The sequence below is a fragment of the Panthera onca genome, chromosome Y, assembly GCF_046562875.1.
Source record: "Panthera onca isolate mPanOnc1 chromosome Y, mPanOnc1 haplotype 2, whole genome shotgun sequence".
Classification (NCBI taxonomy): Eukaryota; Metazoa; Chordata; class Mammalia; order Carnivora; family Felidae; genus Panthera; species Panthera onca.
In genome coordinates, this window is record NC_138358.1 from 21,977,364 (window position 1) to 22,003,293 (window position 25,930).

Genomic DNA, 25,930 nt, shown 5'->3' on the forward strand with positions numbered 1-25,930 from the left:
CTAGCCCTATGCAACTACAAATGCAATTTCTATTTCTATTCAATGACTTATTCTGAATACTTCATTTAAATAGAATAACATATTATGTGGTCTTCCATAACTCACTTCTTTCAAACAGCATAATCTTTTCAAGGCGCATCCATATCGTATCCTGTATCAGCATACCATTCTTTCTTTTTTAAAGTTTATTTATTTATTTTGAGAGAGAAAGAGAGCATGCACCTGCACATGAGTGTGGGGAGGGGCCTAGAGAGAGGGAGAGAGAATAGCAAGCAGGCTCTGTGCTATCAGCCCAGAGCCCACCATGGAGTTCAATGTCAAAAACCATGAGATCATCACCTGAACCAAAATCAAGAGTAGGACACTTAAAAATCGAGCCACCAAGTTGCCCTTTTACTATCTTTTTTTAATGGCCAAGTAACTGTCTATTGTTAGGAGTATACTATTGTAGGGGCATACTATTTGTTTGTTTGTTCATCAGTTAACGGACATTTGTTTCTTTCCTACTTTTGATTATGGTGATTAATGCTGCTATAAACAATCATACATAAATTTTGCATCTATACATGTTTGCATTTGTTTAAGAGTAGAATTATGGTGCATATGGTAATTCTGTTTAACTTTTGGAGGAAGTACCAGACTGTTTTCAAAGAACCTCCTCCATTTACATTCCCACTAGCAATGTATGAGGGTTGCAGTTTTTCCATGTATTTACCAACATTTGCTATTATTTTAAAAATTATTATTTTATCTGACCTATACAGTGTGAATTGTTGGTTTTGATCTCCTTCTCTAATGTCAAACGATATTGACATTTTTCATAAGATTATCTTTGGACACATGGGACTTATCACCTTTGCTCATATTTTGTTTGATATATATTTTTTTTATTACTGAGTTATAAGAGTTCCTTATTTATTCCAGATAAAAGTCTCATCAAATATGTGATGTACAAATATTTTTCTACCACAGTGTAAATTGTCTTTTCATTTGCTGGATGGTTTCCTTTGAAGCACAAAAGTTTGATTTTGATGAAGTTCAATTTAATTAATTTTTCTTTCACGGTTTGTACCTTTTGTGACATCTAAGAAACCACTGCTTAATCCATGGTCACAAATATTCATGTCTATATTTCTTTCTAACAGATTTATAGTTTAAGTCTTAGCTTTAGATCATTAATCTATTTTGAGATTTTTTTTTGTATAAAGTGTGAGATAGAAATCCTACTTCATTCTCTTCATTGTGAACATCCAGTTGTCTCAACTCCACTTTCTTTTTAAGTTTTCATTTATTTTGAGAGAGAAAGAGAGACAACGCACATGTACATGCACACATACGAGTGGGTGAGTGGAGAGAGAAAAAGAGTGAGAATCTCAAGCAGGCTCACGCTGTCAATGTAGAGCCCGATGTGGGGCCTGATCCTATGAAACTGTGAGATCATGACATAAGCCAAAATCAAGAGTTGGATGCTTAATCTTCTGAGCCACCCACGTACCCCTACATGTATTCATTTTCAAGGCCCTTTTAATGAATCTTATTCAACGTTAAGTGTGCGTTCTTGGGTATCTCCTCAGGTACAGGCTTTTCTTTAGTGCATAATAATGTCATCTGTGAGGTGGCAAAGTGATCTCCCGTCTGTTTGGGATGTGCAGCCATTCTCATGGCATGGGTTCATAGTTGATATTCCTAAGATTTTTCAAAACCTGTTGGTTCAAACTAGCATTTTTATGTTGATTTCTGGTTTGGAGATTTCTGTATCTTTTAGATAATGTGAGAGAGTTGGTCCCTGATGTGAATATTGCACCAGCTAAACTTTCTTCTCAAAGCTTTGAATGAAAACCTCTTCCTGTGTTGATCTTGGTAGCTATGAGGGATAATTTTCTATGGCGGTCCTAAATTCCAGCTAAATTTCTGAACAGCACTTCTTTGATCAATTATTTTGGCAGGCAGCTCCACCATAAATAGAAGTGAATTATTTTACTAGGAATACAAATCCTCACCAATTTACTATTCCAATATACCACACTGGGTTTGATCTCAGGCCTGGGTCAAACACTTAAGAGGTTTTGCCTTTATTTAAATTAGTTTGATTCCTAAGAAGGATTTTTTCTTTCCTTCTTAGTCTCTAGCCACAATTAAGTGTCCTTTTGCATCTATTCACTTTGCTTAGGAGAATTAAACAACTGCTTAATTTCTAGTATGCTAGTTTCTATTAATTTATTATTTTAATTTTTTACTTAATTTCTACTTACTGATAATGAATCAAACCTTAATGAAGACATTATATCATTATTACTATTATTTTTATAGTTATATCCATTCCACAGTTAAGAAAGTTTGTAACTAAAGGACATCATTTTGCTTATAGCTCTTCTGAGAACTGTCAACTTTGTCCTCATGACTAAAACTGACCTATAAATATTGTTTATGTTATCAACATTGCTTTTACATATATCTTACAAACAGTTATATGATGAAATTTTTTGTGTTTTATTTGACTTATGGCTTTTTCATTTTATACAATTACTTTGTTATCCATAATTCACATGCCATTTTGTGTAACTGCATTTTTCCATGTTTTACTTTATGAGATTTGGATCTCACAATACTTAAAACAGCTCCTTGCATTTTGACTTCCACTTCTGGAGCTATACTTAGCATTCTTTCCTCTTACCACTAAAAAACAATGAAATAACAAAACAAACATAGAAAGCTAGACCTATCGCTATACGGTCTTACGGGGACTAAACAGATAATGGCTGTCGAAGCTAATCAAGTCTCCAGTATATTCCTACCCTTAGAATCAGCAAGATTCCTCCAAACCCCTGAAAAAATACCATTTGCAATTAATCCAAAGAAAGTTAAATATTTTGATAAACATTAATATTATATGTTGATGTAAATTATTACTGGGATCCTTGTATAGGATCTATATGCTGAGAACTACAAAACATTGGTGAAAGTAATCAAAAGAGTGTCAAATAAACAAAGACATACTTGTTCATGGATTTGAAGATTCAATATATTAAGATGTCAGTTCTCTCTGATTGGTGTATATATTTAATCAAAGTCTTCCAAAATCCGAGCCAAGATTTTTTCAAGAGATGAGTTTATTCTAAAATTGAATGGTTGTGAGAAAAACTCTCTACAGTCCTAACATATAAAGAAAGCCATTTTAGATTTCTAAGTCAGCATGGCTGTATGTAAACTAGGTTCAAACCAAAGCCTGACTTTTGGCCCACCACGCATGCATTATATACTTTGTGAATGAGTAGCCTAAAGAAAAACCATCCATACGTCCATCTATATGGACGTATCTGTCCGTGCTCCTAGTGCCTGCATTCCTTTAAGATAAAACTCATGATTCCTGATTATATGCTAATCTACAATTTTTTGAGCTTTCACAAGATGTAAAAGTATATAACCCTTACAAAAACTGGAGCACTTTCATTCTCTGGAGCAGCTTCCTCCCTGTGAAGAGTGTATTTCTTGAAATCTTCTTCCTAGCAAAACGGCATTGATGTGCAGACACCCGGACCTTCTGCATTTGCTACAGCCACAGTATCAATCTTTGTTGTAAAGTCTACTTTTTCTGGGAGAATTCCAGGAAAGATGATGAAGTAGGACCCTAAGCTCACCTCATTCCATAGCTCCACCTAGACGACACCCACATCAACGTAAATAACCCAGAAAATGACCCAACATTGGTAGAATACAATTAAATGTAGAAAGGACTGCACTGAAGAGAGTAGGAAAACAGAGATTTGTTGGGGGAGCTAAAGCCCCCAGGTCTGGTCACCTGAGGGAGGGAGCCAGAGGCATGGCACAAAGGTGAGAAACAGACTATCACAGCAGGGAGTCTACAAGAAAAAAAGGAATCCCCATAGCATATGACTTTGAAAATCAGAAGGGCCAAATTTTATGAGTCCTCACAACCAGCAGAACTTACAGCCTGGAATTCTCATAATCAGTAGGCCCAGCTCTGGGAGAGACAGGAAACTGAGTCCTTGCCCATAAAGAGAGAGCCCACAGAGATACAGCTTAGAAGCAGCAGTTTGAAAACTGCCTGGGGCTAAAGGGAGTGAGACTTATTTACTAATATCAGAGTTTGCTGAGGGACTTCACTAGGAACATAGGAGCTGCTAGGTACCATTTCTGTCCCAGCCCCCATCACAAACAAACAGCTATGTGCAGGAACAAGCTAGGGACCAGCATTCAATACCTAACTTCCTTACACTGTGCACCACCCCCTCCAGCCAGGCCTACCTCGGTCCTAGTGCTGTAGGGCCCCTCTCCATGAGCTCAACTTTTGTATCCCAAGTATCTCTTGAATGCCTGCTCTGCAAGGCTTCAGTGCCAGCAGTGGCTGTAACTGGTCACCTCTGACAGAGAACATGTGCACCTTTTTAAAACTACACACCCTGTCTTTTTGTGCTTTGCTGAATGGCCTTGGCTACCTTCAGTCTCTGCAGTGACTATGCACCCCCTCTGGAAGTAGACTTGGGACCATAAGGCAAGCTGAGACCTCCCCCGCCCCCCCCCCCCCCCCCACCACGGTCCTCTTGCCTTGGTTGGGTATTATGACATTATGATATTCCTCAGGCACTCCTGACTGCCCAAGAGCAAAGGAAAGGAAAACAAAAAATGGTTAACTGATAGAGATCAAGGTCATGCAGGACAGCAATCTCCATCAGTATGCACATGTCTTAGTAAAATGACAAAATAAAAGCAATCTTACCACTAGCCTAATTTCCAGAAACCTACAGACTCAGTTTTCTGGAGACCCACATCACCATCCCCTCCATAGTGATGTGGGGAACAAAGGCAAGAACGAAATGGCAAATAAAATTAAATTTCCTTATAGCCGGAAGCCCATTGACAGATACTTGAGGTAGACAGAGTATAACATCCCTCCAGGAACCCCCTACAGTCCTAATGTTTATGCTTTACTACAGGGAAAATCACCTTAGCTTGACAATAGCAAGGCCTCAGATATCTTAGGAGTCCTCTTTAGCACATCAAAGTCCTTCTGGAAGCCTCCATTTTGCCTTTTACTCCCCCAACTTCACAATATATAACTAGTCATTGTGCACAGCTCTTTCTGCCCATGTGTCCTGTCCCCATGCTTTAATAAAAATCATCTTTTGTACCAAAGATGTGTACAGAATTCTTTTTTGGCCATCAGCTCCAAATCCTCATCGCTGCAAAACCCCATTATTTGACATCTGAATGTTGGGGGCTTTGAGTGTTTTCATCTGAACTCTGAGCCATGGTGCAAACTTGGTGAGTACTTTCTCTTTTCCTCTTTTACTCTCATTTCAGGGTCTTTTTGAGGAGTACGGTCTTATTGCAACATTTTCATGTTGATTGCTCAGCTGCAATCCTCTACCCCAAAGCTACTCTACAGGGAGGAGAAAGCCTGCCTTTTGGCTAGAAGTTAGTATCCTGGCTGAAAAGGTAGTAAGACCCAGAAAGTTGATGCCCTCTAGTCCTGTCCTTATACAAAGTTGTCTGTCTCGGGCACAGGACAAGCAACCTAAGTCACCAAGATGGCTGCCAATCTTAAGACTCTGTGTGAGGTTTCCTCCTCATTGGTCTAACATGATCCACTCCACATCTGTGGTCTGGCCGCTTCTAGCCCCAGGACCTCCACTGACAGCCGGCCAAAACCAGTACCCAATTGAATTAAAATGCAACCGGGGACAATTCCTAGGAAGTTGGCTGTACAGACTGTATGTGTTGCAATGTCACTGAAATCATGATGGATTTGTCTTTTACTGTTTTCAGCCAATGTTCTCTACTAACTACTACTTAAATTACAAAATTAGGTAATTACGCCTTGTAAAACTTTTCCCATGTTTTCCATAGGTTAAAAATGGTGATTTCTGGTCTTTCTCAGGAAGGCACACTCAGTCCATAGTCTAGGCAGCCATCTGCAGTCTAGCATGCATTGGGGAAGAAGGGGTACGCTAGCATCCCTCCTCAGGGGTCCTTAGTCAGCTGGTCAGTGCTCACAGAGGCCTCATTTGAGGGACCCCTTTGGTCACTTTGACACCAGGAACCTCTGACATATCCTGCATGTGGGACATCACCCAGGAGTCTGGGAAGGGGGATTCTAGGGGTAACAGAACTTCTTTACTTCTCTCTTTCTACTTGTCTCTCTAGGAGGAGCTGGAAGCTTCTCTTTGGTCCTCAAGGACTCTCTTTGGGATGCTTTTTTAACCTACTGGAAACAATCTGACTTGTAAAATTTAGGAGAGGACTGATCTCCTGTAACACTGCATGGCCTTAGTAAGATCTAACAGTTAGATGTCTTCTGCAGGAAACAGGGCAAATGGACAGAGGTAGCCTGGGTCCAGGCCTTCACAGCTCTAAATCAAGACTTGGACAAAAAAAAAAAAAAAAAAAAAGAGGCCTCTTGCAGAATGTGTTTGCCCAAAGAAATGTGTTTGACTAGTAAACTCCCTCCTAAAATACTGGATGTCTCAACAGGCCTCCCCCTGATAGAACTCAGTCACCGGAGGAAACACAGGCCATCCTGACAAAGAGGACAAAGGGGACAATGACTCTTTTTCTCTATTCCTCCTAATAGATGTGGGGGCTTCTCTGCCATTCATTTCCTGGGTTAACAGCTATAATTGGAGGCAACTGGGGTTGGTCTACTCAGGAAGGGGACTTTAAGGAATACCCCTAAGCAGCTGCCGAAGCTCCCTTTGTTTAGGTGAAATTCCCTGTCTTCTCTGGCCTGACATGGACTCCATATTAATACTTTGGGGGAGGAAAAAAAAGGGGGAAAAAACCCCACAAAACAGGGCATCTGCTCTTCTGAACCAGAAAGTTTCCTTCTCTGCCTCCTACTGGCACCTCACCTTTTCTGCCTTCCCTGCCCCCTCCTGTTTCTGCACCACCTTGGGTGCAGCCTGCATAAGTCGTTCCTATACCATCCTCAGTGCCTCAGGCACTATTGGCTCCTCTTCCCACTCTCTATGTCAAGGAGTGAAGAGCACCCCCTTGGACCACCCACTTCCAGTTCCCCACTGGTGTTCCAGGTAAAAACTGACAATTGGGAAAAATTGTCTTTTAACAGAATGCAGGTGGAACATACTAGAAGTTCAAGCTAACTTAAGTTTGTTGCTTTGACACAGACCTGTCCTTAGAGTTATCAGCATTAAATATGAAAATTATTGTACCTAAGTGAGCTAAAGTTTAAATAAGCTATTACCTCTGTTGCCAATTTGTTAGCAAAATGATGACTTAAAATGATGTTTAATTGTGTCTCAAAGTTTTCATGGGTAATTAAGATAGCTTTCAAAGTCTTTGGTAACCTGAAACTTTAAAATTTTGCTTGTATGATAAATGGGATTGAATTCATTGGATATCTAGGTCTTTTCCAAAGAAAATGGAGTACTAAAGCATTGATTACTAAGTATAAGTTTGTGCTTGGCCTTCTTATTGCAGAGAAACTAAGGATATTTGAAGGTCTGTTGGTAAACATGCTGTGTGCTTAAGTGGTTCATAAATATGTCATCTAAAGAATTCTGTTATAACAGTTTACAACTGATTACTAGTTAATTTTCACTGGAGACTAAGGTTTTTAAGAGTTAAAATTCTGCTAGTACTTAAGACTGATGGAAATAAGGAAAGCAACTATATGTGTAAAATATAGGAGGGGAGTCAGAAAAGTATAGGGAATGGAAATCCATTTTTGCTGAACGTGTAAAAATGTAATTTTGTCCTAAATGAAGCTGACCGTTTGGATAGAAATGGCTTGGGAGAAAATCTGAATGCAAAGGAAAGTTGTAGAAGGTTCGTGAAGGAAAATCTTTCGAAAGAAATTTTATGTGTGGTTAGGAAGAACTATGGTAAAAATGAAGGGATCTTAAAAGTAAACTGGTATAAGATTGAAATTCTGCTTTTCTCTCTGTTCAAAAGACAAAGTTTCCTTGGATTGTTGATATGCTTTTGATTATATGTATGTATATACACGTATGTATATACACGTATGTATATACACACGTATGTATATACACAATGTATGTATGTGTGTGTCTCTCTCTCTGTGTATGATTGCAAAGGTTTTTTTCTCTTTTGTCTGACAGGAAAACCAGAGGTTATGTTTTGTCTTTTTCAGGCCTTTCATTACTTAGTTAAAACTTCCCTGTATTAAAGAAGCAAAGTTTTGCTACCAACTATATAACCCTACATATTTGCCTTTGAATCTCTTATTGCCATTGTGGTTAAGTAATTAAGATTTGTAACGATCTATAATCCTGTTTAGGATGTGCTTTACACCTTTCTAAGGTTTGAACAAACTTCCCAGGATTGATTGATTGATTGATTGATTGATTGATTGATTTTTTATTTATTTATTTTTTCAAACTTCCCAGGATTTAAATTGTAAATGAAGTCTTTGACCAATTAAGTCTTGCTTATTTGGTATGTTATGTTACACTAGAAGCCCTGTCAAATAATGGGAAAACTTAGGTTGTATTGCATGAGTTAATGGTATAACTGTTCAAGTATATATAAAATTCCTAAAGTTTAATATGTTTTGGTAAGAAGATCATCACTTAATATTCTGATTATCAAAGTGTTATGTGTCATGGACATAACCAAATTTCCTTGTCAATTACATCATAATGAACTTTCATCAGATCTTTACCTATGTCCATTTTTGAGTCTTTTGTCATTCAAAGTTATTGTTCCCATGCTCTAACAAACTGTGTTTCATATTCAAGGAAGTTTATAAAAAGGACTTTTATATACAGGTATAAATACAGGTATTTGACATCCTGAAAAACCCATAACTAAAATGGGTAAAAATTTCCAGAAATAAAAAGCTGCATTCAAACTGAGCAAGAATTAGTAACATGGGACTAAATAGATTATGGAAGATTGTAGTTTGTGACTTTTGTTTTTAAAATGTTGCTTGTTGTCTGGGGCACCTGGGTGGCTCAGTCACTTAGGCGTCCAACTTCAGTTCAGGTCATGATCTCACAGTTCATGAGTTTGACCCCCCACATCGGACTCTGTGCTGACTCTGTCAGCTGCTGACAGCGCGGAGCCTGGAGCCCGCTTCGAATTCTGTATCTCCCTCTCTCTCTGCCTCTCTCCGGCCCCTGCTCTCTCTCTCTCTCTCCTCTCTCTCTCTCTCTCTCTCTCTCTCTCTCTCTCTCTCTCTCTCGCAAAAATAAATATACACAAAATAAAATAAAAATAAAATAAAATAAAATAAAATAAAATAAAATAAAGTAATAAATATTGCTCTTTCCCTAATGTTTGCTCTTCTGCATTAAGGAAACTTTCACGTAAGACACATATGATACACAATAATAGGATAGTGTATTCATTTATAAACAAACCGAAGCATTTAACTTTTCTCTCTACCTAAGCCTTCTGAAATTCAAAAACTCTCAGTGAACATTCTTCCATGGCAATCATACGTATTTGCATAGGTTCACTAAGAATCTATTCTCCATGTAAAAAGGACACCATTAGAAATACTGATTAATTTACCAAGGCTTTAGCTGGAATCTCATATCTGAGAGACATACATAGACACAGATATGACCACACACACTAAGGACCTAAGGTTGACTTAATGAAACATGGAGCCATAAAGCCCTTTAGAAATGTTGGCCTGATACCTTGCTTACAGAGTTCCCAGAACCCTTACCAGGTAAGTAAAAAATGTCACTTCCTGGCAGATGCAGGAACCTCAGGATATCTTGGGGAACTCTTGAAGAGGAATACACCCAAATCTAAACATATTGCAGGCATGTCTGATGTAAGTGCTTGGTTTGGCTTTTGGCCTGCAGAGGCTACTAAAAGTTCAGTCTGGAGATTCCTTATAAAAGATTCCAGCAAAGCAAATTACAAGAGATCTACATGATCAATCACTATTCTTTTTTTTTTTTTTTTTTTTTTTTTTTGCTTTGTTATGAAGTCTGTACCTTGCGGGGTGGGGGTGGGTGTGAGTAAAGACTAGTTGGCATAGGATCTCTTTTTTAAATTTTTAAATATTTGCTTATTTTTGAGGGGGGGGGGGAAGGTGCAGAGAGAGAGAATCCCGAGCAGGCTGTATACTGACAGCACAGACACAGGGCTTGAACCCACAAACCGTGAGATCATGATCTGATCCAAAGTCGGTTGCTTAACCAACTGAGCCTCAGAATCACCCCTGATCAGTCACTATTCTTGCTGAGCTTATGTAAATAATTAGGCTCAGTTTGTTAAAACTGGACTTGTTTTATAAACGAATTAGTCTCGATTTGGCTACCTCTGGAAATAAGGGCTATTAGAGTAAAAAACTATGTTTCAATAACACATCTTTACGGATGTTAAATTCTAGTTCTGACTGTCTTTAAATGTTGTTTTCCTAAACTAGGCAACATGAGGTAAACTTCAGGAAAACTGTCACAGAAACACAGCTATGGCCATTCACTGTGCTTGTTTTTCTATGGGGATAATAACAGGATACTATGGACATAAGATTATTTAAATAACTGGAAAAATGGGATGGATTCCCCCAACAATTGTATATAAAAAGTCTTTTCTCACTGCAAACCCATCAACAGATAAAGACTATGGTGTTTTATTAAATTATTCACTTGAGGCTAGATTAATTTATAAATCTCTAAGTGAATATGCAAACCATATCCTCCCTAATCCTGATCTGATAGTTACTGAAAACACACCCCATATAAACCCAGGAGACCTAGCTGAAAGTGTAATACAGCAGGAGAGCTAACTCCAAAGTGGAAGGGCCCTTACCACATCATATTACGTATTCCCACTGAAATGAAGTTAGAGGAGCGCTCTTCATAGGCTCCTATATGTACAATAAAATATGGACCCCCTTCACAGGAAGACACTAGTGTGTCTTCTCATTGCTGTTAACTTGTGGAAGACCTGCAACTTCTCTTATGATGGTTTTACCTTTCTTTTTCATTCTCCTTTCCCCAATTGCTACTAACAGTTCCTTCTTACAATGCTTATTCAAAAGGATCACCATAGACATCTGAATTACAAACCAGAAAAACCCATCTGATTCTTGCTGCCTGTTACCACTCCATCTGAGGATTTTTTAAGCCTGACGTCTAAAAAACTTCTCACTGGCAGCACTGGCAGACAATGGATTTGTAATTTGCTCTAACCATTAACCCACATTTTTCTTGTTTCATAAAAGTGTCTTATTTATTACCTAATTGCTTACTAAAAAAAAAAAAAAAAGGGAATCTATATAATGGCTAAATACCACCTGTTACACACTTAGGGCCTTCTATGACTCTCAATAACATTATATTATTAAATACTAAAATAAATACATAAGACAGTACTACAAAATAGAATGGCATTAGATGTTTTAAATGCTGGAACTTGTGGTCTTGTAGAAACAAAATGCAGTGTGTACTTCCCAGATTACCACAAAAATTTCTGACATGAATACCCAAATTGGCGCTTTTAACAATCCCTCTCTTTCCTTTAATGATTGATTACACATCTAGACTGGGGGATTTTGTCAACTATCTTTTATTTGGGCTTCTCTTTCTTATCATTCTAATTATGTTTTGCTGTTTTCTCCCATGTCTCTCTGCCTGATGCCAAGACTCCATCACTACAATACCTTTAAGACAATAAATAATCCTTTCTATTCATGGAGGTTCACACATGTCCACACAGGATTCAGCTGCCTCCAGTCTTTGTAACTCCCCTATAAGTTCCCCAACAGACCAATATTGACCCATAGCTAGGGACATCTCTACACCCCTACTCAGCTGGAAGAGGCTACCAAAGATAAGACCTTCCACATCAACAACCTTAATGATTTAATGGTCAAAACTGTACACGGGGGTTATGATGAGGAAACATAAGGCAGGCTGAGGGCAAAGCACAAGCTAGCAGAACTTCACCCCCACACCCCAGTAGAATATGTGTGATATTCCTCAGGCACTCCTGACTGCCCAAGAACAAAGGAAAGGAAAAAAACCAAATGATTAAGTGACAGAGATCACTGTCATGCAGGACAGGAATCTCCATAAGTTTACAAATGTCTTAGTAAATTCAAAGAAAAAGGCAACCTTATCAATAGCCTAGACTCGAGTCACCTGGAGCTCAAACTTCACCCTCCCCTCCATACTGATGTGGAGAACAAATCCAAGAAGCAAATGACTGGTAAAATTAAACTTCTCTATAACCTGCAGCCCATCAACAAACGTTCCAGGCAAATACAGAGTATAACACCCCTCCAGGGACCCCCTACAGTCCTAACGTTAATGCCTTACTAGAGGGAAAACCACCTTAGCTTGACAACAGAAAGACCTCTGATATCTTAGGGATCCTCTTTAGCACATTAAAGTTTTCTGGAGGTCTCCATTTGCCTTTACTTCCCCAACTTCATAGTATATAACCAGTCACTCTTCACAACCCCAGTGCAGCTCTCCCTGCCCACAGGTCCTATCCCTCTGCTTTAATAAAATCACTTTTTACACCAAAGATGTCTCAAGAATTCTTTCTTGACCATCAGCTCCAGACCCCCACCACTTCAAAACCTCATTAGGCTGGCACACACAACTTGTTTGACAGCTTACGCTACCTGCACATGATTTTCCAAGGGTCTCAGCACAGCCCAGATCCCCACAGCAGCTCTACGTCCACTATAGAGGACCACTGCCACCTTAAGTGTGTGCCCTGCACAGTACTTTCCAAGAGGAAGAAAAGTAGACTTTCCTAACACACAGAAACAGACACAGAGAACTAGACGAAACAAAGAGACAGAGAAATATCTCCCAGATGAAAGAATAGAAGAAAATAATAGAAAAAAAAATGAAATGAAAGTGATATGAGTAATATGCCTGATATAGAACTTAAAGTAACGGTCATAAAGATACTAGATAGACCTGAGAGAAAAGTGGAACACATCGGTGAGACCCTTATCACAGAAATAAAAAAGAACCACTTAGAGATGAAAAACACAATAAGTTGAAATTAAAAACAAACTAGATGAAATAAATAGCAAGCTAGAAGAAATAGAATGAGTCATTGCCCAGGAGGACAAGAAATGAAAAGAAATCAAGCTGAGCAAGTGAGAGAGAAAAAAATTATACAAAACAAAATAGAGAACTCAGTGATTCCATCAAGTGTAATTAATATTTGCATTATAAGGTGCTCTAAAGAAGAAAAGAGAGGAAAAGACGCAGAAAATTTACTTGAAGAAATAATAGCTGAAAATTTCCCTAATGTTTGCAAAGAAAAAAAGACATCCAGACGAAAGAGACACAAAAATCCTCCAACAAAGTCATGTCTACACCCCCCAATGATGTCTACACCAAAACACACAGTAACTAAAATGAATTCCAAATGCAGCAAGACAAAAGAAAACAGTTACATAACAAAGGAAACCCCATAAGGTTTTCAGTGGGTTGTTCAGCAGAAACCTTGCAGACAAGAAGGGAGTGCCATGATATATTCAAAGTGCTGAAGGGGAAAAATCAGCAGCCAAAAATACTTTATCCACCAGACTATCATTCAGAATAGTAGGAGAGATAAGAAGGAGTTTCCCAAGCAAAATCCAAAGGAGTTCATGACCAACAATGAGCCCTACAAGAAACGTCACAGGGTAAAAGACACAGGGTAATGTCTTTAAGGGTAAAAGCAAGATCATGAGTAACATGAAGCACAAAGGGAGTAAAAATAAATATGTGTAAATATCAGTATGACACCATATACCTAGCACATGGGGAGAAGAGGAGTAAAGTGTGAGCTCAAACTTAAGCAACCATCAACTTAATACACACTGCTATATGCAGAAGATGTTATATAGAAACCGAAAGGGAAGCACAAATTAAAAACCAGTAATAAAGGGGTGCCTGGGTGACTCAAATGGTTAAGTGCCGACTTTGGCTCAGACTATGATCTCACAGTTTGTGCGTTCAAGCCGCCCATCATGCTCTGAGCTGACAGCTCAGAGGCTGGAACTTGTTTAGGATTCTATGCCCCCCTTTTTCTCTGCCTCTTCCCCTCTCATGCAGTCTCTCTCTCTCTCTCTCTCTCTCTCTCTCTCTCTCTTTCTCTCTCTTTCTCTCAAAACTAAACACTAATTTTTTTTTAAACCCAGGGATATAAAAAAAAAAAAAGAGTAAAGAATCCAAGCATATCATTACAGAAAACAAACATCACTAGAGAAGACTGCAAGGAAAGAAACAGATCCAAAAAAACAAACAAAACAAATAACAAAACAGCAATAATTAAATATCTCTCAATGATTTCCTTGAATGTAAATTGACTAAATACTACAATCAAAAGATACAACATGACAAAATGTATTAAAAAATAATAAGACTAACCTACCTGTTGCCTACTAGAGACATACTTCAGACATAAAGACATCTGCAGACTGAGAGTGAGGGGTGGAGAAATATTTATCATATAGACGGATGTCAAGAGAAAGCTTGGATAGCAATAATTATATCAAACAAAACTGACCTTAAAACGAAGACTGGGGGAAAGACCAAGATGGTGGGACAGCATGGAAGTTTTTTTGCTTCTCTCGTACCCAAAATGCAGTCAGATCAACACTAAACCATCCTGCACATCTAGAAAACTGACTTGAGGATTAACACATCAATCTGCACAACCTGAACCACAAAACTCAGCAGGTACGTGGCATGGAGAGGTGAACTGGGAGGGAGAGAAGCCGCGGAGTGCAGGGAGCTGATTTTGCTTGAGGAGAGAGGGTGGAGATGGGGGGACGGGGGAGTATGGTAAAAGTACCGCCCTCCAAAAGCAGCAGGACAAAAAAAAGGAAGAGTGGACACAGCCACAGGGACTGAACAAAAAAGGGGAGAAAAGAGAAAGGAGAGGGTTTAATTTCCACTAGGACTCTGTAAACAGGGGGAGCACAGAGTCTGAACCTCCACAGCTCAATACCTGACGGAGCTCTGGTGGGAAAGGCGAATCCCTGGGAGCAGAGAGTGGAGCCCTGAGAGGCCACAGGGGGAAAGGCATTTCCCTGTTGGGAGGACATTTCATAGAGGCCCCCCCACAGGTAAAGGTCCCAGTGGATCTCAGAGAATGGCCACATTCACTGGTACTGGAGCAAGGACTTTAAGGGTGAAGCCTGGTGCCAGATGTGTGCTATGATCTGCCACAATCCCTGAAATGCTGCTGCTGCTACAATGATCACAGAACTTCTTCTGGGACGGGCTGGTGCCCAGCTGCAGTATCTGGGCATCAGCAGCAGCACAGTCTCCCAAACATTCCTGGGGGCAGAGGGGCGCCCACCATTGCTCAGCGAGACCCTCCACAGAGAGTCCAAACAGGTCAAAGCCACAGGCCCTCAGAAGTGAGAATGGGGAAACATCCCCATCTGAGATACAACTCAGGAGGGAGGTGCTGCTTGACAGCATGACCGCGTGGTCATGGAAAGTGTAGAAGTGGGGAATGGATGGAAACTGGAGACAAAGGAGGGGTGCATGATTGCCAGTTGGGGAGAGCACAGAGTTTTGATACTAGAGACTGGGTAGCTGGGTGAGGCCATTTTCACTCCTCCCACACATTGCGCATACATGCCTATACATGCCACAACAATCCACCCCAGTAAGCTAAGCAGCACCGTCTAGTGGAGAACAAACCGTCACACTAAGCCCTGCCCAACCACGCCAACCAAGCTCTTGAGGAACACCACCAGTCTCTCGCTTGCTTAGTTTACAGACTATAAAGTGGTTCATGGTTTGACTTCTAGGGGAAACCGAATGTAATTCCAATCATATTTGATTCTGTTCACTGGTCCACCTATTCATTTTTTTTTCTTTTCATTTTCTTTTCTTATTCTTGAATACAGAAAGAGAAAAAAATTATTTTTATATTCCGTTTTTGTTAAAATGATTTTTCTTTAATTTTTTCTGCTACATTTTTACTTTTTTGTGAATTTTTATATTGTATTTTACTTCAATCATTTCATTTAACCTATTTTATTCTATGCATTTTTAAATTTTTCAAACGTCTCCTTCCCCCCGCCCCTCCCACCTTTTTTTCTTTTCTTATCTTCCCTTTTTAATCTCTCAAGTGTCTTTCAACAAACAGACGAAAACACACGTAGGATCTAGTATCCTTTATTCGATTTTTTAGGTTTTTTAAAAATTGGTTAATTTTTATTTTTGGAACTTTATTAATTCCTTTTCTTCCTTCAAAAAGACAAAAGAGAGAAATTCACCCCAAAGAAAGAACAGGAAAAAAATGACAGCCAGTGATTTCAGCAACATACATACAAGCAAGATGACTGAACAGAATTTAGAATCATAATGAAAAGAATACTAGTGGGGGTTGAATAGATTAGAATTCCTTTCTGTGGAGATAAAAGAAGTAAAAGCTAATCAGGATGAAATTAAAAAAAAAAATGCTCTAACTGAGCTGCAGTCTTGAATGGATGCCACAGGGGCAAAGATGAATAAAGCAGAGCAGCAAGTCAGCTATACAGAGAAGAAATTTATGGAGAACAATGAAGCAGAAAAAAAGAGGGAGACTAAGGCAAAAGAGCATGATATAAGAATAAGAGAACTCAGTGACTCATTAAAAAGGAAGAACATAAGAATCCTAGGATTCCCAGAAGATGAAGAGAGAAAAGGGGGTAGAAGGTTTATGTGAGCAAGTCATAGTGGAAAACTTCCTTAACCTGGGGAAAGACACAGACATCAAAATTCAGGAAGCACAGAGAACTCCCATTAGATTCAACAAAAACTGACCATCAACAAAGCCTAACATAACCAAATTCACAAAATACTCTGGCAAGGAAACAACCATGAAAGCAGTAAAGGGGAATAAAAGTCCTTGACATACAAGGGAAGTCAGACCAAGTTCACAGCAGACCTATCCACAGAAATTTGGCAGGCCAGAAAGGAGAGGCAGGATACATTCAATGTGCTGAACCAGAAAAATATGCAGCCAAAAATTCTTTATCCAGCAAGGCTGTCGTTTAAAATAGAAGAGCAATAAAAAGTTTCCCAGACACACAAAAATTAAAGGATTTTGTGACCACTAAACCAGCAGTGCAAGAAATTTTAAGGGGTCTTTCTAAGGAGTGAAAAGATGGAAAAAAGGAAAAAAAAGACCAAAAGCAGCAAAGACTACAAAGGAACAGAGAACACCACCAGAAATGCCAACTCTACAAGCAACATAATGGCAATAAATTCATATCTTTCAGTACTCACTCAAAATGTCAATGGACTAAATGCTCCAATCAAAAGACAATGGGTAAGAAAAGAATGGGTAAGAAAAGAAGATCCACAGCAGCATAGATGCTGTTTACAAGAGACCCACTTTAGACCTAAAGACACCTTCAGATTGAAAATGAGGGGATGGAGACTCATCTATCATGCTAATGTTTGACAAAAGAAAGCTGGAGTAGCCATACTTATATCAGACAATCTAGACTTTGAAATAAAGACTGTAACAAGAAATGAAGAAGGGCATCATATCATAATTAGGGGGTCTATCCACCAAGAAGACCTAACAATTGTAAACACTTATGCTCCAAATGTGGAAGAACCTACATATCAATTAATCAATTAATCAAAAACATAAAGACACTCATTGATAGTATACCATAATAGTAGGGGACTTCAACACCCTCTTACAGCAATGGAGAGATCATCTAAACAGAAAATCTGTAAGGAAACTGGCTTTGAATGACACCTTGGACCAGAAACACTTAACAGATATATGCAGAACATTTCATCCTAAAGCAACGGAATACACATTCTCCTCCAGTGGACATGGAACATTCTCCAGAACAGACCACATATTGGGACACAAATCAGCCCTCAAGAAGTACAAAAAGATCAAGATCATGCCGTGTATATTTTCAGACCACAACACCATGACACTTGAAATCAACGATAAGAAAAAATATGGAAAGACAACAAATACTTGGAGAATAAAGAACATCCTACTAAAGGATGAATGGGTAATCAAGAAGTTAAAGAGGAAATTAAAAAGTACACGGAAGCCAATAAAAATGATAACATCACAGCCCCTAACCTCTGGACATAGCAAAGGCAGTCATAAGAGGGAAGTATACAGCAATCCAGGCCTTCATAAAGAAGAAAGGTCTCGGATACAAAATGTAACCTTACACCTTATGGAGTTGGAAGAAGAACAGCAACTAAATCCCCCACACAAGCAGAAGACAGGAAATAAGAAAGATTAGAGCAGACATCAATGCTATGGAAACTGAAAGAACAGTAGAATAGATCAGTGAAACCAGAAGCTGGTTCTTTGAAAGAATTAACAAAATTGATAAACACCTAACCAGTTTGATCAAAAAGAAAAAGGAAGGGACCCAAATAAAATCAAGAATGAAAGAGGAGAGATCACAACCAACACAGCTGAAATACAAACAATAATAAGAGAATATTATGAGCAATTATACGCAAATAAAATGGGCAATCTCAAAACAATGGACAAATTCCTAGAAATGTATAACCTACCAAAATTGAAATAGGAAGAAATAGAAAATTTGAACAGACCCATAACCACTAAAGAAATTGAATTAGTAATAAAAAATGCCCCAAAACACAAGAGTCGAGGGCCAGATGGCTTTCAGGGGAATTCTACCAAACATTAAGGAAGAATTAACACCTATTCTTTTGAAGCTGTTCCAAAAAATAGAAATGGAGGGAAAACTTCCAAATTCATACTATGGAGACAGTATTGCCTTGATTCCAAAACCAGACAAAGACCTCACTATAGAGGAGAACAACAGACCAATTTCCCTGATGACCATGGATGCAGAAATCCTCAACAAGATTTAGCCAACTGGATCCAACAGTACATTAGAAGAATTATTCACCACAACCAAGTGGGATTTAAACCTGGAATGCAGGGCTGGTTCAACATCTGCAAAACAATCAATGTGATTCATCGCATCAATAAAAGAAAGGACAAGAACCACATGATGCTCTCCACAGATGCAGAGAAAGCATTTGACAAAGTAGAGCATCCTTTCTTGATAAGAACCCTCAATAAAGTAGGTATAGAATGATCAGACCTCAAGATCTGATCTTTTACCTCAAGATAAAAGCATATATGAAAGATCCACTGCTAATATCATCCTCAATGGATGGGCTTTCCCCCTAAGGTCAGGAACAAAACAGGGATGTCCATTCTCTCCACTGTTATTCAAAATAGAATTGAAAGTCATAGCCTCAGCAATCAGACAACACAAAGGAATAAAAGCATCCAAACTGGCCAGGAGGAAGTTAAACTTTCACTCTTTGCACATGACATGATACCTTATAAGGAAAACCCAAAAGATCCCACCAAAAAACTTCTAGTACTATCCATGAATTCAGCAAAGTCACAGGATATAAAATCAATGCACAGGATATAAAATCAATGCACAGAAATTGGTTGCGTTCGTATACACCAACAATGAAGCAACACAAAGAGAAATCAAGGAATCGATACCATTTATAATTGCACCAGAAACCGAATACCTAGGAATAAATCTAACCAAAGAGGTGAAAAAGTCTATACGCTGAAAACTATAGAAAGCTCATGAAAGAAATTGAAAAACACACACACAAAAATATGGAAAAATATTCCATGCTCCTGAATAGGAAGAACAAATATTGTTAAAATGTCAATAAAACCCAAAGCAATCTATAATTCAACGCAATCCCTATCAAAATAGCACCAGCGTTCTTCATAGAACTACAATAAACAATCCTAAAATTTGTATGGAACCAGAAAAGGCCCCAAATATCCAAAGAATATTGAAAAAGAAAACCAAAGCTGAAGGCATCACAATCCCGGGCTTCAAGAGCCTTACAAAGCTGTAATCATCAAGATTGTATGATACTGGCACAAAAACTGAGCCGAGAACAATGGAACAGAATACAGACCTCAGAAGTGGACCCAATCTTATGGCCAACTAATCTTGGACAAAGAAGGAGAGAAATCCAATGGAAAAAAGACACTCTCTTCACCAAGTGGTGCTGGGAAAACTGGAGAGTGACATGCAGAAAAATGAGCCTGGACCACTTTCTGACACCATACATAAAGATAAAATCAAAATTGATGAAAGACCAAAATAGATGTAAGACAGGAAGCCATCAAAATCCTCAAGGAGAAAGTAGGTAAAAACCTCTTTGACCTTGGCTGCAGCAACTTCTTACTCAACACCTCTCCAAAGGCAAGGGAAACAAAGGCAAAAATGAACTAATGGGACCTCATCAAAATAAAAAGCTTCTGCATAGCAAAAGAAACAATAAAAAAAAAAAAAAACACTAAAAGGCAACTGATGGAATGGGAGAAGATATTTGGCACATGACATATGGGATAAAGGGTTAGTACCCAAAATCTATAAAGAACTTATCAAACTCAACATTTATCCAGTGAAGAAATTATCCAGTGAAGAAATGAGCAAAAGACGTGAATAGACCCTTCTCCAAAGAAGACAACCGATTGTGGTTGAAAAAATACTCAACATCACTCATCATCAGGGAAATACAAATCAAAACCACAATGAGATACCATGTCACACCTGTCAGAATGGCTAACATTAACAACTTAGGCAACAATAGATGATGGTGAGGATGTGGAGAAAGAGGATCTCTTTTGTACTGCTGATAGTAATGCAAACTCGTGCAGCCAGTCTGGAAAAAATTAAAAATAGAACCACCCTATGACCCAGCACCAGTGCACTACTAGGTATTTATCCAAGGGATACAGGTGTGCTGGTTCAAAGGGGCACATGCACCCCAATGTTCATAGCAGTGCTGTCAACAATAGCCAAAGTGTGGAAAGAGCATAAATGTCCATTGACAGATGAATGGATACAGAAGATGTGGTATATATATTCAATGGAGTATTACTCGGCAATGGAAAAGAATGAAATCTTGCCGTTTGCAACTACATGGATGGAACTAGAGGGTATTATGCTAAGTGAAATTAGTCTGTCAGAGAAAGACAAATATCATATGACTTCATTCATAGCCTGCTTGGGATTTCTTTCACCCCTCTCTCTCTGCCCCTCCCCGACATGTGCTCTTTCTCTCTCTCTCTCTTTCAAAATAAATAAATAAACATTAAAAAATAATAATAAAGTGTAAAGCTAAAGAAAACAGTCACAGAGCAGGAGTTAGGTATGATAAGTACACTTGTTTATTTTCACATAGTCTGTGCCCCCAGAACATCTGAATAACAAAATACAGTTCATTTGTGCTACTCTGGTTGAGATTCAGCTTTAAAAATTAAACAGTTCATCCTTCTACTAACTGTTAACTCCAGTGCTGTTTAACCATTTCCAACCCCAGTGCTCACTACCATTTCTTCTTTTCTCAATTTCAAAATAAGCTCTAGCCTCAAGTCTCCAGAAAAGCAAACCTGGAAGTCACCAGATTTATGGCAGATGTCGTTATTACAAAATATTTGGGTTTAGGCAGAGAATGGGAGAAGTAGAAACAGCTGAAAAGCAGTGTTGGAGCTGCTCCTAATTTGCTGCTCTATGGTTTTAAATTATGTTCAAAGTAACTGATTTTATTTTCAACCTGAAATCTCTAAGCACTCTTACTGAAATAAGGGACTTTACTCACCTACCTTGAACTAGACCATTACCGTCTCTTATTTCATTTTGCAAGCTTACTCTTCTCTCATCTTCTGTTCCTTTTCATTTAGTCTGCAGGTTAAACATAACACATAATAGAGGAACATAATTAAAAACAAAATCTCCAATCTAGGAAACCTCTTCCCAAGACAAAAGAAAAGAGCAATAAACATTAACTAGGCATATATAAGGCACATGATATGCTATCCAAAATAAAGTGTTTGTGGCGGAGAAGTAGGGGGACCTAAAATTCCTTCATTCCTTAAACACACCAGTGTTGAGGCCAGAGGACTTTGAATCTTTGAATTCCAAGAGCCTGGACTACAGAGTGAGAGAGACATTCCCACAGGGACACCCTGGCGGGCCATAGGTGTGTGATTGTGAACTGGGAGAAAAAAGAGGTGGTGTAGGCACGGAGGGGAAGGATCCCGTTCTGTGGAGACACAAAGGGAAGAGAAACAGAGGCTGTGGAAATGTAGGATTGAATTTGGACAAGAGAAAACCCCAAATGGGAATCAGACAAAAACAGAAAAAATCAAATTTCTAACTGCGGGCTTTCTCCACACTGGGGCTGGTTGCCCTGTTTGTGCACCCAGGGAGCCAGCCCTGGGCTCAGTAAGTAGCTGAGAGGTGCAGTCCCTAGTCAGAGAAAGCCGTCTCCTCCCTGAATGCTATGGAAAGAAGGTCTACAGCCATTGCAAGGACAAAGATCCCTGCCTGCACCCGCTGGCCAGAGGCCCCTTATCAGCAGGGCAGAGCAGCACCTCCCCATTACTGGGGAGCACAGAGGAGGATGCTTTAAGACATCAGGGTTTGAATCCCAGCCAAACACCCAGGAGGCAGAGGAGTCAGTAGAGCGGGACAAACAACCTCATTCATGCCCACAGGGCACTGTCAGGAACCAGATCACTGAGCAGGATCCTTTAAGACATCGGGGTTTGAATCCCGGTCAAGGGTCTGGGATGCGCAGGAGATTGGAGCAAAAAATAAAAAATAAAAAAAAATAATGGTCCACTCATGTCTGTGCAGCACGTTGAGTACACCATGATCACAGTGGTTTGGGATACCTGGTCCAGAGAGGGGATGGGTGTCACCACTTTTCTCCCTGTCACCAACAAAGTGGGGCTTCATGGAAGGGACAAAGGGCCACAGTGGAGGCAGAACCCACTTACCCCAAATCAGGCCCCTCTGCACCTGGTAACTGCATATGTAACAGAGCAAGATTGACACTGACTGAGCCAGACAGTCGCTTCCCCAGACTAGCACTGGTTCATGGCACCCAATGGTTTTGCATTTTCTGATTTAATTTTTGGACAATTCTTATTTTATGTATATATATATATATATATATACACACACACATAAATATACATACATATATATATATATATATATATATATATATATATATATACACACACACACACACACACACAGACACACACATATGCATACACACACACACACACACACACACACACACACACACACACATATACATGTATATATATGTATATGTTTTTTCTTCCTTTCTTCTTCTTATTTCTTCCCTTCTCTGGTCTGGTTATTCTGGTTATTGGCTTGTTTATGCAAACATATTTAATCTGTTCTCTTTACGCCTGTTTTATCTCCTTCTTTTTTATTTTCCTCTTTATGGTCCCTAGATAGGCCATATAGTTCTCTGCCTAGTCAATTTTATTTTCTTTCCTTTTCCTCTGCCCCTGTCATTGCTTTGTATGGGACAAGACCTCTTCCACCATCACTGTCCCCTTTCTGCCTCCTTTTCCCCCCAGGGCTACTTCAGTGAAGAAGTCAAAGCACACCTGATGTAGGGTCCAAACCTTCATTCTGCATAGGGAGACAAAGCAACCAGAGTCACAACAACAGAGAGCAAATAGCACACCCCAAAACACCTCCTGAAGGGCCAGGCCCTGGACAGTGTATGACCCCTTTTTAATATAATAGTTAGTGCTCAAGGGTGCAAGACACATAACAAGCTGCTAAAACACATTAGAGGCAGAAAACTAGCCAAAATGATGAAATGGAAGAATTCTCCTCAAAGAAATTCCAGGGAGATATGACAGCTAAAGAATTGATCAAAACAGATAAAAACAATATATCTAATCAATAGTTTAGAATAACAGTCACAAGATTCATTGCTGGACTTGAAAAAGGCACAGAAGACAGCAGAGAATCTATTACTGCAGAGACCAAGGAACTAAGAAACAGTCATGAAGAATTTAAAAATGCTGTAAATGAGGTGAAAAATTAACTAGATACAGTGAGAGTGAGGATTGAAGGGGCAGAGGGGAGATTAAGTGAAGTATAAGATAAATTAGGGAAAAAGATGAAGCTGAGGAAAATAGAGCTAAAAAAGTACTAGACCATGAAGGGAGCGTTAGAGAATTAGAGAACTAACTAACTAACTAACTAACTAACTAACTAACTAAGTGATTCAATGAAATGTAATAATATCTGTGTCATAGGAGTTCCAGAAAAAGAACACAAAGGGGCAGAAGGTTTACTTGAACAAACCATAGCTCAGAACTTCACCAATCTGGGGAAGGAAACATTGAAATCCAGGAGGCACAGAGCACTCCCTTCAGCCCTAAAAGGGATCAATCTTCTCCATGACATACCATAGTGAGGCTGGCAAAATACAAAGATAAAGAGAGAATTCTGAAAGCAGCTAGGGACAAATGGGTCTTAACCTATAAGGGTAGAACATAACAGTAGTAGCAGACCTATCTACTGAAACTTGGCAAGCCAGAGGGAATGGCAGGAAATATTCAATGTGCTGAATAGGAAAAATATGCAGCCAAGAATCCTTTATCCAGCAAGCCTCTCATTCAGAATAGAAGGAGAGATAAAGGTTTCCTAGACAAACAAAAACTGAAGGAATTCATCACCACTTAACCAGCCCTGCAGGAGATCCTAAGGGGGACTCTGTGAGTGGAATGTTGCAAAGATCACAAAGGACCAGAGACATCACTATAAGCATGAAATCTACAGGCATCACAATGACACTAAATCCGCATCTTTGAGTAATAATGCTGAATGTACATGGACTAAATGCTCCAATCAAAAGATGCAGGATATCAGAATGGATTAAAAAAAATCCATCTATAAACTGTCTACAAGAGACCATTTTAGACCTGAGGATACTTTCAGATTGAAAGCAAGGGGATGGAGAACAATCTATCATGCTACTCGATGTCAAAGGAAAGCTAGAGTAACCATACATATATCAGACAAATTAGATTTTAAACTAAAGGCTGTAATAAGAGATGAAGAAGGGCATTATATAATAATTACGGGGTCTATCCATCAAGAAGAGCTAACAATTATAAATGTTTAGGCACATAATTTGAAAACACCCAAATATATAAATAAATAAATCACAAACATAAGCAATCTTATTGATAAGAATATGGTAATTGCAGGTGACTTTAATACTCCGCTTACAACAATGGACAGATCATCTAGGCAGAAAACCACTAAAGAACAATAACCCTGAATGATACACTGGACCTGATGGACTTGACAGATATATTCAGGACTTTTCACCCTAGAGCAGCAGAATATACATTCTTCTCGAGTGCACATGAACATTTTCTAAGATAGATCACATACTGGGTCACAAACCAGCCCTCCATAAGTATAAAAGAATTGAGATCATACCACGCACATTTTCAGATCATAATGCTCTGAAAGTTGAAATCAACCACAGGAAAAGGTTTGGAAAACCTCCAAATGCATGGGGTAAAAGAATATTCTACTTGGGTCAATGAATGGGTCAACCAGGTAATTGGAGAAAAAATTTTATTTCATTTTATTTTATTTTATTTTTTGCATTTTATTTTTTTTTAATTTTTATTTTTTTTAATATATGAAATTTATTGTCAAATTGGTTTCCATACAACACCCAGTGCTCATCCCAAAAGGTGCCCTCCTCAATACCCATCACCCACCCTCCCCGCCCTCCCACCCCCCATCAACCCTCAGTTTGTTCTCAGTTTTTAACAGTCTCTTATGCTTTGGTTCTCTCCCACTCTAACCTCTTTTTTTTTTTTTTCCTTCCCCTCCCCCATGGGTTTCTGTTAAGTTTCTCAGGATCCACATAAGAGTGAAACCATATGGTATCTGTCTTTCTCTGTATGGCTTATTTCACTTAGCATCACACTCTCCAGTTCCACCCACGTTGCTACAAAAGGCCATATTTCATTCTTTGGAGAAAAAATTTTAAAATATATGGAAGCAAATGAAAATGAAAACACCACACTCCAAACCCTTTGGGATGCAACAAAGTCGGTCCTAAGAGGAAAA

The 25,930-nt window shown here is 38.9% G+C and overlaps 1 protein-coding gene across 11 annotated transcripts in view; it reads right to left on the reverse strand.

Annotated features, from left to right (window-relative positions):
• LOC145714947 (eukaryotic translation initiation factor 1A, X-chromosomal) overlaps window positions 1-25,930 on the reverse strand; it is a 795,969-nt gene that overhangs the window by 688,104 nt on the left and 81,935 nt on the right. For 9 of the 11 annotated variants that reach the window (XR_014137081.1, XR_014137080.1, XR_014137079.1 and 6 more), the window contains one exon: window positions 21,598-21,676. The exons of the other annotated variants lie outside the window; for them this stretch is intronic. The gene's annotated coding sequence lies outside the window, so the exon portion shown is untranslated. The remainder of the gene's footprint in view (window positions 1-21,597; window positions 21,677-25,930) is intronic. 11 annotated transcript variants of the gene reach the window in all.